Source organism: Coregonus lavaretus (assembly GCF_964263955.1).
Source record: "Coregonus lavaretus genome assembly, chromosome: 19".
In the NCBI taxonomy this organism is placed as follows: domain Eukaryota; kingdom Metazoa; phylum Chordata; class Actinopteri; order Salmoniformes; family Salmonidae; genus Coregonus; species Coregonus lavaretus.
This window is the reverse complement of record NC_140006.1, coordinates 16,380,432-16,395,753: the sequence shown is the minus strand read 5'-3', so window position 1 is coordinate 16,395,753 and position 15,322 is coordinate 16,380,432. Positions and strand designations below refer to the sequence as shown.

Below are 15,322 nucleotides of genomic sequence, written 5' to 3'. Positions count from 1 at the left end.
AACATTTTGCCACTGTGTGCCCTAATGAACACTACCCAGAATTGCCCTTGATATTTAAATAAAAGTGTGAAGTCCAATAAGGGGCAAGAGAACGGAAGCATTGGACAAGGTCTCTGACAGACACACCAGACTGTTATTCCTGAGTTGCATCCCTGTGTTGCGCTGCATAGTGAGTGGTTGGTGAGTGTGTCAGTAATCATAGAAACCGCTGCCTCCGTCACACTGCGTCACCCCACACCCACACAGTCTCTTCCAGACCAGGACAGACAGACTGGTTAGTTCGTTCAAATCATCATTGTCCTGCTCTTTGCCCCACAGAGTCTCTAGAAGTTGAGGAGGCGTCCCTTTCTGTGCCGGCTTAGCGCTTGTTGGCTGCAAACACCGTGGCTTTGTTTACCGAAGGACCTGACGGAAGAGAGACCGACAGATTCTCTCAATTTCCCAATGGTGAAATCGTTTGACTTTTGGGAGGCAACCTTTTCCCCCTATTCCATGCAGTGTAAACATTGACATACAGACAAACTGGTACTAACTAAGATGAGGCACTACACAAAATACTCAGGTGTTAGTCAAATGTGAATTTCAAGGCAAGTTTCCTTTTGGGGCTTGTGGTGGTAAAAGGAAATGTAGCTTGTTGTCCCAGACATTTAGATAAGTAGCATACAGTTTTTAAACGTGTGCATGCTTTTCTTCTCCAAGAAAACAACAGCTGATTCAAAGAGGATGTAGCGAATTTCAAAACTCTTCCGCGATAGGGAGCCGGTACGATACATGAGGTTCCTTGGCGGGAAGAGGCAATCGAGGAGAGGAGCAATCTCCTACGTTCGCTATATTATCGAAGTGGCACTCTCCTACATATGGCGAGTCGAGGAGAAGATGGACTTTTTCCCTATGCATACCTGCGTAGTTAAGCAGCACAGGGAGGAAGATGAGTCCGTGTGTTGCCCCCAGCAGCACCATGGCCAGGTACATGCAGAAGTAGAAGATCTGGGACTTTGACAGGATGCCTCCAAACTTAGTCAGAGTGATCCCACTGAACACTTGGGAGAAGAGGAGCCATGGTTTAGTTATGTTCTGGTGCTCAGCATTCCCTCCAGTCAAAAATTAATACAATAAACAGGTTCTAAAAACCGGAGCAAAACAATCAAGTCATTTCTACTTTCCTAGATATTCCATTCAAGCCAAGAATTCAACTTCACACAGGTTTCTTTTTTTTTGCATTGCTGCGGAGCAATCTTTTCGGGATCTTTAGTCTTCTGCACACAAAGATCCTTCCGGAAGCTTTTGCACATGTGTAGCCTACATTCTCTACTTTACTCACAGAGAACAGGCTACTCAGGTGAACGGTGCTCGTTTAATAAAGTTAGATCAAAGCTGAATCCGTGTCTGCAAGATCACATAATGTTCACAGTATTCTACATAGCAGAATCGAATATAATACGTTACTTTAAGAGAAAAACACCACCACATTCTGTCGTGCATGATAATTGTTCAAGTTTTACCGGTGAAACATCCATGCAGCATCATTCTGCATAGTAACCATTTGATCTCGTTTGGTTTCATGGGGATATGCATTTCGATCTTCTTGAGTTATACGGTGTAGTTTCAAAGTAGCCTGAAAAAGTTGGATCCGCAGCCACTCCGTAGTATTTTTACATGTCAGATACTGATATAACAGACAATCCTTGGGCAAAGGATGAACTACATGCTTTTTTAAATACATATTCAGACAGTGTGCCTTTCCATGAACATAACACACAGTGTGCTAGTCTGGGGTGAACTACAAGAGTAGAGATGTACTTACTGAGCTGCCCATGTGGGCCAGAGCCTCTTCAGCCCTTTCCACCCTGGTACTCTTCATACTGATGGAGAAAGCCCTCACTATGTGACTGCAGAACTCCACAGAGATACCACAGCGCTGCAACACACACACAATACACCGGGATACTGGGCTGTGCTCACAACAAGGAGTGTTCTGCATCCTCCTTTGTTGTCAAAATATGGCACTTAGAAATAACTACCAAAACTACCCAGAAATGTCAAATTATAGGAAGACATAGTTTTGGATTTATGAGATTTTTTAATAAACCGTTATAAGCCTGTTCCTTCTCTCACCATGACGAGGTTGACGAGGGACAAAGCGTTGAGGCTGATGTCCCAGAGCCACATGACCCCGAACATGTTGACCAGGATCATGGCGATGGTGATGCTGACCAGCACTCCTGACCCCAGCTCAAAGCCCAGCAGCACCGTGGTCACCACAAAGATGGCCGCCAGCTACACGCCCAGCTGGAAGACCGTGTCGTAGGCAATGGTCAGGTACTGCTCGTAGAACACACTGGAGAGGGAAAAGAACAGTTCGAATTTAAGTTTCAACAAATTCAACCTCTGCAACATAATTGTATTACAGTATGTAGAAAATGACACGTGAATTATGTACTTAAAAAAGGTACAACTTAAAATGTCCCTAGTGTGGCAACTGAAGGTACTTTGACCAAGAAACAAAACGAAAACCAAGAAGGGCAGTATTTTTGACAGGACAGAATACGTACAGATGGCATCTTTCAGTGTTGGTTGGCCGTTATCTTACATGCAGTGTTTAAATGTACTATTCAACCCCTCTCTAACCCTTAAAACAGGATGTGTGGTAAATAGGGGCTAAAACAACGTTATGAGTGTGTGTTTATCTATGACCAACTTTCTTCTCCACCTTTTATGGTTATTTTGAGGAACAAAGACCCTGGAAAGCTTTCAGAGCTGTTCTATTTAGCCAGAAAACCAGGAACTCAGAAACAGTGAGTTCAGGGCGTATCTATCCCACTAGTGAGTTGTGACTATTTTCTCTTCTCATGAGGGCAAAAATAACCAGTGACTGTTATATCACCAGCTAACCCAGTAACACTAACCCTTTGCGGGAAAAGCCTCATGCTTTTTTCATAACATGTGAGGCAGTGGAGGCTGCTGAAGGGAGGGCGGTTCATAAAAATGGCTGGAATGGAGTTAATCGAGTGGTATCTACCACATGGAAACCACATCTTTGATGTGTTTGATACCACTCCATTGCAGTGGCGGCTCCTGAAAAAATTCTCAGGAGGGGCAATTTTTCTGATGATTTAGGTGACCTACACACATTTTAAAAAAGATATGTCCAGCAACAACATGAAGACAGGGGCAGCATATAAGTCAATACCAGAAGCATTTATTGACTGATCTGGGGAGATGGATTCCAGTTTCTGTGACAGATTATAAATAATCTCTGATGCCTTTGTTATATTAGCTTTTGGTTGAATGTACTGTCGTAGTAAATATATAATGTTATAGCTTGGTCTGACTAAAATCTTGTGCATGACCCATTTTGTGTTGGGCGTTTGTTTTCAATCAATGCTGTTCCTATCCTATAACAATGGACAAAAGAGTCCTATCTTGTCAGCCTTGTCAGCAGGTGGCCAAGGACAACACCCACGCCATAGGTCTCTCAGTTCTTCCAACTCACGAGTTCTTGCTCTGAGGACACACACACACACACACACACACACACACACACATCATCACTGATAACACACACACACACACACACATCATCACTGTTAAACACACACACACACACACACACAAAAATCCCCTCTCTTTAGGCTGAACATTTGAAGACAGAGAACCCGACTCAGAGCCAATGCAACAGTGGAGGGGACCTCGCCCAACTCATCAGGACCAATCAGAAGATCAGAACTACTAGATTCAACCTACATCATTTATTGTATAAAATGTCTGCACACAATGTTTTCGGGGCTCTCTTCAGATAGCTCCCTAAGAGTTTGACGAACGAGTCCGTGCACGCGATTCCAGATATCTTTACCTCTGAATAAACTGCCTTTATTATACCATATCCACCCTGTCCAAAGTCTCTACTTGGTCTCAGTTCTCCAGTAAACTTGTGATTATCAACAGTACACAACGGTAACAAACAATTGGGGGAACTCACGGGGCAGATAGTAAGGTCGCAGTGACACAGAAAGCAGTTCAATGTCGGGGGTACAGAGTCGCTCTCTTACCAGGATCGCGGTCCGCTCTGACCAGGGTGAAGCCGGCCGGCTCCACTTCTCTGTCCGGGACTCTGTCATCCAGCCAAGTCTCCCAGCTGTATTGGATTCCGCTGCCAGCAGCGTTTTCATTATTTAGTCCGTTCGTAGCGGGTATGTACACGATCAACAAGATCAGTCCAAAACCCACCACTGGAAATCCATGGTTGGCAGAATGTTTGTAAACTAAGTCTACAAATTAAAAACATAAAATAACGCCACTAAGTGTACAAATTAAAAACATAAGATAACGCCACACAGTACTGCAGGTCGCAACAGAGACGCTGCTAGCCGCTATTTTCTTAGTTACGTTCATGGTTACGTCACGTATGACGAAAGCGCGTAAGTGCAAGCCCACAGACACCCATAGAGATTGTATTGAAAGCTTTGAAATTTGAAAAAAATAGATTTTACATGACAGGCTATGAGAGACTTCTGGGCGATTTTCAACCTGACTGAAATCGCCCCAAAAACGGGCGGGGCCATTTGAAGCACGACTTTAGCCTGATTTGACATTTAGTGGCAGTCAGATCAGATTAGAACACTGATAACTACTGTTGCCGTGATATAATTGATTAGAAAAAAAATCCCTTCCTTTTCCCGTTTGGCAGTGCGTCGCCCATATCGCCCTATTGAACAGGCCGTCCCTGCTCCATTGACTCAATTCCAGCCATTATTATGAGCTGTCCTCCCCTCAGCAGCCTCCACTGGTGTGGGGGTGATGTGGAAACAACAACACTGGAACAGTTAATAGCTCCTATCTGAGTGTGATAACATGCATCCTAAACTAAGATAGGTGTTGGCCTAGTCTACCTGTAGGGGAAGACTGTGGCCTATGGCGCTTGTGATGTTGTCAGCCAGGACGCGGGCCATCTTCATGGCATCTATGAAGTCAGAGGAGTCCTTGAGGATGGTGTGGTAGGTCATGAAGTAGGTGGCCCCCACAGATGTGTCGTTCCCGGACCACAGCTGAACTGTAGGCCACGTGACCACTGCAGGACCACCAACACCACGTTAGAGGCAAATACAGAGTCAGTCAGTTCAAAGGAATTATAATTCCCTTAAACTGAATGATTGAATCGCAAATTGAAGAGTTCAACGCTTACAGTGAAAAGCAAAATATTCAGACAAATGGTTTACTGTAAACTACATCAAGGTAAAAGCATGAAATGCAACCAGTCCATATGTCTCAATACAATAAATTATGAACTACAATGACTTCATTGCCATAGAGAAACATCCATTACCCTTTCCCACACTTGATGTTGGGGTTGTCTGACAGAAACATGGGTAGGAACTTCATGAAGTCCTGCTCTATAGGCCTCAGCTTCCCACTGGGGGTCATGGGGCGGCAGTGCACACACGACGTGTCCACCACTGATGAGAGAAGACAAATATAGGTACTTTAATACAACATTTATAACATCAAATTACAAAGAAAAAGCCCTTCAAATCCTGCCACATTGACTAAAATCAATACTTCAGAATGACACTGTTTTGCAACAGCTTGATATTGGAATGTAGCCTGTGTCTTCAAAATAAGGATGTGAGTGAGACATTGTTAGACATGTTAACAGAGTTGTCCTGAGCGTGTAGACTTGTTTTGCCCAGCGGCTGTTGGAAGAGACTAAAGCGAGTGTGTGACTTGATCAGAGCAGAGCAGTGTGTTATTGACACATTGGATAATGGTTTAACATTACTGCCTGAGGCAATGCAGAAGGCCCCAGAGAAGTTGTAATATCTACAGCAGGAGGACTGAGGCTTCAACCAGTCAAAGTAGTCATCCAGCCACGACAACGGGTTAAATCCTATAGTGGTGCTGGAGGGAGAATAACATTGAGATTACTTGATCCTTTTCTATTGGAAGACATTCAAGAAAGTCTTATAATTCCTTCAAACAAGAAGGTATTTGTCAGCAGTGTTGGGGTAACGCGTTATAAAAGTAACACGTTATGTAATGTAACATGTTACTTACAAATGTGAGTAATAGTTACTTTTTCAAGTAATGTGCGAGTGACTTTCAGAAAATATTTCACCTCTGATCTGTGCCATTGATCGCTTCTGTGATAAAGCCCATAGGGCTTCACCGTCTAGTGGCAAGGGTGCCATCTAGCTATCCATCTCTGTGCAGAGGTCTAACCAGCACTGGCGGCTGGAGAGAAAGATTTTGAATGAAAAGAAAGGAATTCTGTACAGAGGTTTAGCTCAGCCTATATTAGGATAATTAGGCCCATATATGACAGTGATAACTGTAACATTAAACTATACACAGTCACCTCCAAAATTATTGGCACCCGTTGATAAAGCTGAGCAAAAACTAAATACAAATACTGAGCTATATTATTTGCACAATTTTTTGTTGTTGTTGAAATGATATTACACTAATACAATTGCTCACAGAAAGTGATTTTGTTTAACAAGTCTTTTTTTTTTTCTCTCAAAAATATAGGGGTCACGGAGCCTTTTTCGAAAATGTTTTATGACATTGGAGAACACATTGGGAGGGATCTTAGACCATTGCTCCATACAGAATCTTTCCAGATACTTGATATCCTTCACCTGCGGCTTCTGGACTGCCCTCTTCAATTCAAACCACAGGTTTTTAATGGGTTTTTTAATGGTTTTATGCCAGAGACTGAGAAGGCCTTTGCCTTCTCTTGCTGTAAGATCCACTTGCGGCCAAGTTTCAGCCTCCTGTCAGAGGCAACCAGGTTTTTGGCTAAAATATCTTGGTACTGGGTAAAGTTCATGTGCCCCAGTGGAAACAACATAGCCCCATAACATCAAAGAGCCCCCACCATATTTTACAGTAGGTATTAGGTACTTTTCTGCATATTCATCCTTCTTTTGACCCCAAACCCACCACTGGTGTGCATGGCCTAAGATCTCTATTTTCATGTCATCTGACCAAAGTACCGGTTCCAATCCAAGTGCCAATGCAGTTTAGCAAACTCCAGGCGTTTACATCTGTTGGATGACATGAAAATAGAGCTCTTGGGCCCCACACACCAGTGGTGGGTGGTTTTGTAATCAAATCAAATGTTATTGGTCGCATATACATATTTAGCAGATGTTATTGCAGGTGTCGTGAATCCCAACACTGTTTGTTAGTGAGTTCAATGCTATAACTGCAGCTAAAGCCAGAGTTCTAGTCTCCCTGTTTAACCCTGACTGATTTCACATCATACTCCTGATTTCAACATGCAGTCCAAAGGTGAAAGAAGTGGGGAGGGGTTGCTGTTGCTTCACTCACTAGTTGCTGATGAGAGATGCTGTGTAGACCTGTTGGACCAGAGAGTTGTTGCTGCAGCCCACCCCTCCACACACAGAGTTCTGGTCCTCCAGACTCAAGTAGTCATAGCCATCCTCCACCACGAAGTAGACTGGAGGACCCGTGTGGAGGTACTCACTCAGGTTCTTAAAGTAGTCCAGCACGTACGAGTCCTATTGGATGGGAGATTCAATATGAGAGAAATGTCCGACATGATCCAATGCATCAAAAGAGAAGACCAATTATCAATAGCACACTGAGTGAGGCTGGTGGGGGTAGATGTACTAGACATACTTACATCAGGCATGGAGAGCTTCTGGTCCAGTCCAATCTCTACCTAATTGGTGACAGCGATACTGAAGGACAACATCCCCACAAACACAGCCACCTGTCCAAGAGAAGTTATTAAAGATACACTATGGAAGTTTAGTGGCTAACTGTTTACATAACATTTTGGCTTGAAAGCTGGCTCTATTGTACATTTAAATCTGAGTATCAGCACTCAATGGGTCTGACCCACTCCTTGAGGATGAAGGGGGCGTAGACCTTCTTGAAGAAGTAGAAGAGGAAGCCATCTGTCCTCTCCTCCTGGCCATCTGGCAGCTTCACACAGCACACAATGTCCACACAATTTTCCTGGAAAAACAACGTCTAAATTCTTGAAGCACAAGAGAACGATGTTGACTTAACCCAGAAATCCTGAATAAGGCCCCAAGGACCCAATCAGTAAAGCATTTTAAAACAGTTTTACTTCCTTATTAGATAACTCCAGTGTCTCGCTCTATTAAACGTGACATCAGTGCACTACTCACTTGAAGTGGGCTGTAACCGTGACACTCATGCTTAGCTGGGAATGACATGGTAATGAAACAGGGAGTTAGCAAATAGTGACACAGAATGCTGACAGATACTGTCTAGCATGCCAACCCTACCCCTGTGAGTCATCACCAGTCCTCTCACAGGAGAAGCAAATGCAGTGTGTAGGCATTTATTTTATTCCCCAGCCCTCCTTACCTCCTGCCTCTTAGCGTCCAGGCCCAGCAGGCTGACAAAGCAGCTGATCTGTAGCAGGAAGTCGTCCCCAACCCTTAACCCAGCCCTACCTTACCCTACCCCCATACCAGCCCAGCCCTCCTCACCACCTGGCTCTTAGCGTCCAGGCCCAGCAGGCTAATGAAGCAGCTGATCTGTAGCAGGAAGTCAATGAACACAGCCAGCCCAGCAAACAGGGAGAAGGTCCGCACCGCCGGCATAGTGGACAGGGCCCCTGGAGAGGAAAAAAGTAGGTAACCCATTGACATTAGAGCTCCAGACTCAAGCTTGTCATTACACAAATTGCAGTCAATATGGAAATCCATGGGAGTGACAAAGGACCAAGTTGACATATTCAATTATTTACATACTACATTATACAATACAATATGTTTGATTGTTCTATAATGTAGCCAAGTAGTGTGTCAACACTAGATGTGTTAAGTGATTGAAGGTTACAGGTCATTCTCATACCCAGGAAGAAAGCCACAGTTTCAGAAAAGGAGGAGAGGAGCATGCTGGGAGCCACGTCTCCATGGATACGGCCTATTTGCTGGTGCAGCTCCTCCTGAGGCATCCGCTCATCCTTCTGTACCACAACGCATCACACATGGTGATCAATACATTCATGAATTCATCAATGCCATTATTGAGTTCGACAGTGACCATATACACGCCATTACATGCACATAATGAAACATTGTGGTTCAATGAAAGTATAGTCAGATGAGAATAAAGCTTAGTACCTGGTATGTTTGGACAATTTTTATTTAACCTTTATTTAACTAGGCAATTCAGTTAAGAACAAATTCTTATTTACAATGACAGCCTACACCGGCCAAACCCGGACAACGCTGGGCCAATTGTGCGCCGCCCTATGGGACTCCCAATCACGTCCGGTTGTGATACAGCCTGGAATCGAACCAGGGGGTCTGTAGTGACGCCTCAAGCACTGAGATGCAGTGCCTTAGACCGCTGCCCCCTCTTTTTAGCTAGACAAAGAACTACACTATTGTCTTGAGTCAGGGAGATGTCAACAAACATGTTATTAAATAAAGTAAACTATAATAATATCTGAAGTTAGTTCCTACTAACCAGCACTCTCCTGAAGCTGTGGATATGTCCTAATGCCAGGGAGATGTAGACGAACATGATAGCATAGCTGACCACAACGGTGCTGAGGTCACTTTCACTCTCGCGGTTGATCTCGTCCTCGATGCTCTTCTCAGAATTGAAGGAGATGGTCAGATTGGGGTTGCTGTAGTTCTTCAGGAAACTGATGAATCTGGAAACAGAGACATGAGGGTTGTGTTACTGCAATGGCAACTCATGGCACAAAACCAAACCATATCTGACTGAAATATGAAATTCCTTTAGTATATACACTAGCATCTGAGGGTTGATAGCTGGCAAAGTATGAGATTGGTCATTCTTTGTAGGTCGAATCCTAACTTTAGTTCAGCGCAAGTAACTGAAACATTTGTTTTGCTCACTCCTTCTCCCAGGCCAGAGCTTTTCCCAGATTGACGTTGTCGTTATGGTAGTTGTTGACAGGAAACGTGATCACTAGAGCTGTGGCGTTGTAGTTGGTGGCTGCAGTGGGAGAACAAGATGCAAAAAGTGCCATGGTCAGGGAATTTGTGTTGACAGTAGACAAAGTTCAATACAAAACTACAGTAAACAACATAAAATCCAACTACAATAAACAATAGTAAATCAATAGCAAAGAGCCTGAAGGATGTTCCAAGAGATAGATTCAAAGTTGCAAACAGTCCAGGTTAGCTCATTAAACCCGACTCTACAAGGTCAATGACCAAATAACTATCTCTGCAAAATAAAAACATTTGCGATTATATACAGGTGTTATGCAATAAAGTTGAGCCTTTTGTAGCACTGATAAGTTTTCCCAATTAAACATCACGTACAATACACTCAAACGCTATATATTGGTATACTGCCCACTGACTAATAGATTATATTTCTTTGTGTGATTACGTTAACGTATCCCCACTCACCATTATAGCCTCCCAGGACCAGCCAGGGGAAGACAGGGCCTCCGTAGGTGCCCAGGCAGGGATCATGGAGCACGCTGGTGTCGTTGAGGGATGCTGGGGCACTACACACAGAAGAGATAGAGAGAATGATTTAATAACTCTGAGGTAATATAAACAAATATAAGACTAACTATTCACCATACACAGCTATGAGTATATAATTGCTGAAGGGAAATTTAATTAAATTTCTCAATGTGCATTATCAGAACCAATCTTTCAATATAATGATTTGAGAGTGGGAAAGGAAATGCAACTAGTATAACCTCATGAGTTCAGTAGCATTCCCCAGGTGCAAATGTCACTAGAGAAAGTGTTCTGAGGGCCACTCATATGACGTAGTACAGGAAGTGTGTGTGGTAGTCTGCGTAGACGTAGAACTCATCTCCTATGCTACGGTCCAGCTGTTCGTGGCTGTTCTGGAAGTAGTTGAGAACACTGAGGATGGTGCAGTTGTTGTTGTAGGGGCCACAGTGGGGCCAAGCAGATATCGTTTAAGGTCACCTTCTAGTCCCCGTATGAAGCAACTATGTTTTCTATGTCCGTCTGGAGATCCAACACCTGAGAGATAAGAGATTTTGTAAAACTAAAAATATCACATCAGAACTAAGGCAAAGACCAAACACTGTATGTCTTCCTGAAGAGAAGAGCCTCCACAATTGACCTACTAATTTAGCAGCGGTGGGGGCCACAGATTGTAATTAAAGGTCATTGATCCAGGGTTTTAGCTGCTGAAAGAAATCCTACAGGAAACACTGCTCAGATAGCGTGAACCAAATGTCCACAACCCATAATCCCATTCTAAATGCTACAACAATTCCATCTGAACATATCAATCACACATCAATCCATCACCCCCCAAGCCCAGTTCCTCCAACTAACCCACCTGGTGGAGGACGTCCTTGTCCAGGGGGGCTCCGAAGGGCATGTCAGCCCCACTGGGGTTTAGGGAGTAGACAGATTCTGAATGCAACGTGGTGGTGATGATGAGCTGCTCTGCCCTGAAGAAGGGTCCGAAGTGGCTGTCAAAGTAGTCTTTCTCCTGCCTGGCCTGGCTGCTGGGAGAGCACCACAGCTCCACAGGGTTCGTGGTAATCTTCATGTAGGCCAGGCCCGCTGAGCAGGCAGCCACTACGACCAGGTTCCCCAGGATGAGCATGAGGGGCTGCCGTACGCAGAACGAGCCCCAGCGGGTGAAGAGGGAACGCAGGGCGCTCTCAAAGCGCTTGCCCAGCGTCTCACCACACGACGCGTCCACTGTGACAGAGCGAGAGGAGGGAAGGAGTTTATGTTTTTTTTTTAGAATATTACTGCATTTTGTGCTGATTAATAGCTTGGAGTCCAGAAAGTTATCAAGTAAAACAAGTAAGTGCTGCACAAAGACTTATTGACATGCAGCACCGTACCTTGGTCAATGTTGTCATTGTTCAGACAGTGAGGGTTATTGCTGTCCAAAATGGGACCATACTCCGACTCGATTGTCCTTTTTCTGAATGAGAAGCACACCACCATTAGATACATCTGGGAAAACACTGCTTCAGACTTCAAAGTGCCAGTCAGTTCATAATATGCTTCAGTCCTGTAACACCAGGCTCTGATCACGGCTCCGATGAAGATGAGGAGGAAGGCCACATAAGAGATCCACATGATGACCACCATGGCGTCAATGCCCAGAATAGTCCATGGCGGAACCAGGGGTGTAGGGACAGGCTGGGGGCCACAGGCTTGGCTACAGTCCTGGCAGGAGCATGGCCCACAGCCATCCTCCAGACCCTCCGTAGAGCCGTATGTCTTGTTGTTCATGGGGGTCCTACCTGACACTGGCATGTCTGGAGAGGTGGGGGCAGTCTGAGGATGATGAGTTATTGAAAAATAAATGTGAGTTGTACCAATTTGACTCCTGATAAATGTTATTGTGCTGTTTTTAACTGAGACCAATGTTATCCTTAACTGAAATAAGTATGGATCCTTGTTGACATTTACATTTTACATTTTAGTCATTTAGCAGACGCTCTTATCCAGAGCGACTTACAGTTAGTGAATACATTTTTATTTTATTTTATTTTTTTTATACTGGCCCCCCGTGGGAATCGAACCCACAACCCTGGCGTTGCAAACGCCATGCTCTATCAACTGAGCTACATCCCTGCCGGCCATTCCCTCCCCTACCCTGGACGACGCTGGGCCAATTGTGCGCCGCCCATGAGTCTCCCGGTCGCGGCCGGCGGCGACAGAGCCTGGATTCGAACCAGGATCTCTAGTGGCACAGTTAGCACTGCGATGCAGTGCCTTAGACCACTGCGCCACTCAGGAGTACGGGGGGTTGAGACAGATGCCCTTTCATTGTAAATGGCACATATTATGTATTGTGCATCTTACCTGAGAATATAGGAATGATGGGGAAGGGAGTCTGTCCATTGTTGATGTTGAACATGTACTCGATCCAGTTGGTGGCGTTGCAGTCACTGGCATCCTTCCCACAGAGCAGTGACAAGGCCTTCACCTTACTGGAGGGGGCCTGGACATCCTGTCAAGCATTGTACATGGCTGCCGACAGAGGACCAAAATTACATTATACACCTTGGGACTGACTGATATCTGTAGCATTATGTCAACAATAGTGCTAGCCAATGGAAGTGATTGCATATTTCCACTCTTCAAACTGTGACCTGATCATCTGCCCACTAGCCAGATCTGTTTGCAGTCTTGCCAACTCCTATGGACAATGGCCATAGGAGTTGGCAAGAAAGCATTAACAGATCTAGGGGACCAGGCAATGTGCCCCCTCCCCTCACCATTGGCAGTCTGTCCAATGTAGTACTGCACTTCCACCACGTTGGTCTTGTTGGCAGCAGTGTCATTAGTGAACTGGGTGCCGTTCACAAACATACTCTGGTGGGGGCTGCAGGTCAGCTCACAGAACAGGTTCATCAGGTTGAAGAAACAGGCTGGGCATCTGGAGACAGAGAACACAGAGACAGTCAGGGTAAATGTGCTTATAAAAAAAAGAGAACTTTAGAAGGATAGAGATGACAATGCCAACATATCAACAAAGCTACCTTACTGCCAAGGCATCTTGCTAAACTAAATCATAGCTATTACGAGAGTCTGTCCAAGTATGGCACATGTAATGACAAAGTTATTTTTGTAAAGCCACCTATCATAAAGACTATGGTACGTACCGAGAGAGGAACTGTAGGGGCAACTGAAGGCTCCCTTGAAGAGTCAGGAGCTGCTGGACATCGCAGCACAGACTCTGGTTCCCATAGTCATAGCCTGGACACAGCTCCTACACACACAAAACAAGAACTGGGACTATCATTTACATGACCTAACCTGGTTTTGTTAAAGTAAAAAATGTGAGAACATTAAAATAGGAGTCAAGTGTAATTTGAAAGCCTGAGTTTATTCAGTAGGCCCATTGTGTATGACCGGTTGTAAATATATGGTGTATAAGGATAGGTCCCGAGTGGAGCTAGTTCTCTGCGAGATCTATGAGTGACACATTTACATTTACATTTACGTCATTTAGCAGACGCTCTTATCCAGAGCGACTTACAAATTGGTGCATTCACCTTATAGCCAGTGGGATAACCACTTTACAATATGTATTTTATTTATTTATTGGGGGGGTGGGGTAAGGGGGGGTAGAAGGATTACTTTATCCTATCCCAGGTATTCCTTAAAGAGGTGGGGTTTCAAGTGTCTCTGGAAGGTGGTGAATGACTCCGCTGTCCTGGCGTCGTGAGGGAGCTTGTTCCACCATTGGGGTGCCAGAGCAGCGAACAGTTTTGACTGGGCTGAGCGGGAACTGTGCTTCCGCAGAGGTAGGGGGGCCAGCAGGCCAGAGGTGGATGAACGCAATGCCCTCGTTTGGGTGTAGGGACTGATCAGAGCCTGAAGGTACGGAGGTGCCGTTCCCCTCACAGCTCCGTAGGCAAGCACCATGGTCTTGTAGCAGATGCGAGCTTCAACTGGAAGCCAGTGGAGTGTGCGGAGGAGCGGGGTGACGTGAGAGAACTTGGGAAGGTTGAACACCAGACGGGCTGCGGCATTCTGGATGAGTTGTAGGGGTTTAATGGCACAGGCAGGGAGCCCAGCCAACAGCGAGTTGCAGTAATCCAGACGGGAGATGACAAGTGCCTGGATTAGGACCTGTGCCGCTTCCTGTGTAAGGCAGGGTCGTACTCTCCGAATGTTGTAGAGCATGAACCTACAGGATCGGGTCACCGCCTTGATGTTAGCGGAGAACGACAGTGTGTTGTCCAGGGTCACGCCAAGGCTCTTCGCACTCTGGGAGGAGGACACAACGGAGTTGTCAACCGTGATGGCGAGATCATGGAACGGGCAGTCCTTCCCCGGGAGGAAGAGCAGTTCCGTCTTGCCGAGGTTCAGCTTGAGGTGGTGATCCGTCATCCACACTGATATGTCTGCCAGACATGCAGAGATGCGATTCGCCACCTGGTTATCAGAAGAGGGAAAGAAGAAGATTAGTTGTGTGTCGTCTGCGTAGCAATGACAGGAGAGGCCTACAGTACAGTGTAGGGTGGGTTCCGTGTAGGATAGGTCCCTAGAGGGGGTATTCCCCTGCGAGATCTCAAAATATCCAGACGCACAAAAAGCATATTTCTCTAAAATGTTATGCACAAATTTGTTTACATCCCTGTTAGAGAGCATTTCTCCTTTGCCAAAATAATCCATCCACCTGACAGGTTTGGCATATCAAGAAGCTGATTAAACAGCATGATCATTGCACAGGTGCACCTTGTGCTGGGGATAGATGCCATAGATGTCTCAAGTTTTGAAGGAGCACGTAAAGTTTTGAAGGAGCATGCAATTGGCATGCTGACTGCAGGAATGTCTACCAGAGCTGTTGCCAGAGAATTGTATGT

General features: G+C 45.2%; 1 pseudogene across 1 annotated transcript in view; it reads right to left on the bottom strand.

The window, feature by feature from the left end:
- Positions 1-323: 323 nt before the first annotated feature.
- The window catches only part of LOC311146989 (NPC intracellular cholesterol transporter 1-like), a 35,082-nt pseudogene continuing 20,083 nt past the window's right edge, over positions 324-15,322 (bottom strand). The window contains exons 3-23 of the transcript XR_014615610.1: positions 13,613-13,719; positions 13,226-13,386; positions 12,810-12,977; positions 11,837-12,259; positions 11,317-11,687; positions 10,764-10,991; positions 10,395-10,495; positions 9,873-9,972; positions 9,475-9,664; positions 8,854-8,968; positions 8,487-8,614; positions 7,850-7,983; positions 7,646-7,763; positions 7,330-7,520; positions 5,777-5,895; positions 5,324-5,453; positions 4,890-5,068; positions 2,116-2,338; positions 1,805-1,918; positions 900-1,041; positions 324-405 (exon numbers count right to left, since the gene is read on the bottom strand). The product of XR_014615610.1 is annotated as an NPC intracellular cholesterol transporter 1-like (transcript). The remainder of the gene's footprint in view (positions 406-899; positions 1,042-1,804; positions 1,919-2,115; positions 2,339-4,889; positions 5,069-5,323; positions 5,454-5,776; positions 5,896-7,329; positions 7,521-7,645; positions 7,764-7,849; positions 7,984-8,486; positions 8,615-8,853; positions 8,969-9,474; positions 9,665-9,872; positions 9,973-10,394; positions 10,496-10,763; positions 10,992-11,316; positions 11,688-11,836; positions 12,260-12,809; positions 12,978-13,225; positions 13,387-13,612; positions 13,720-15,322) is intronic.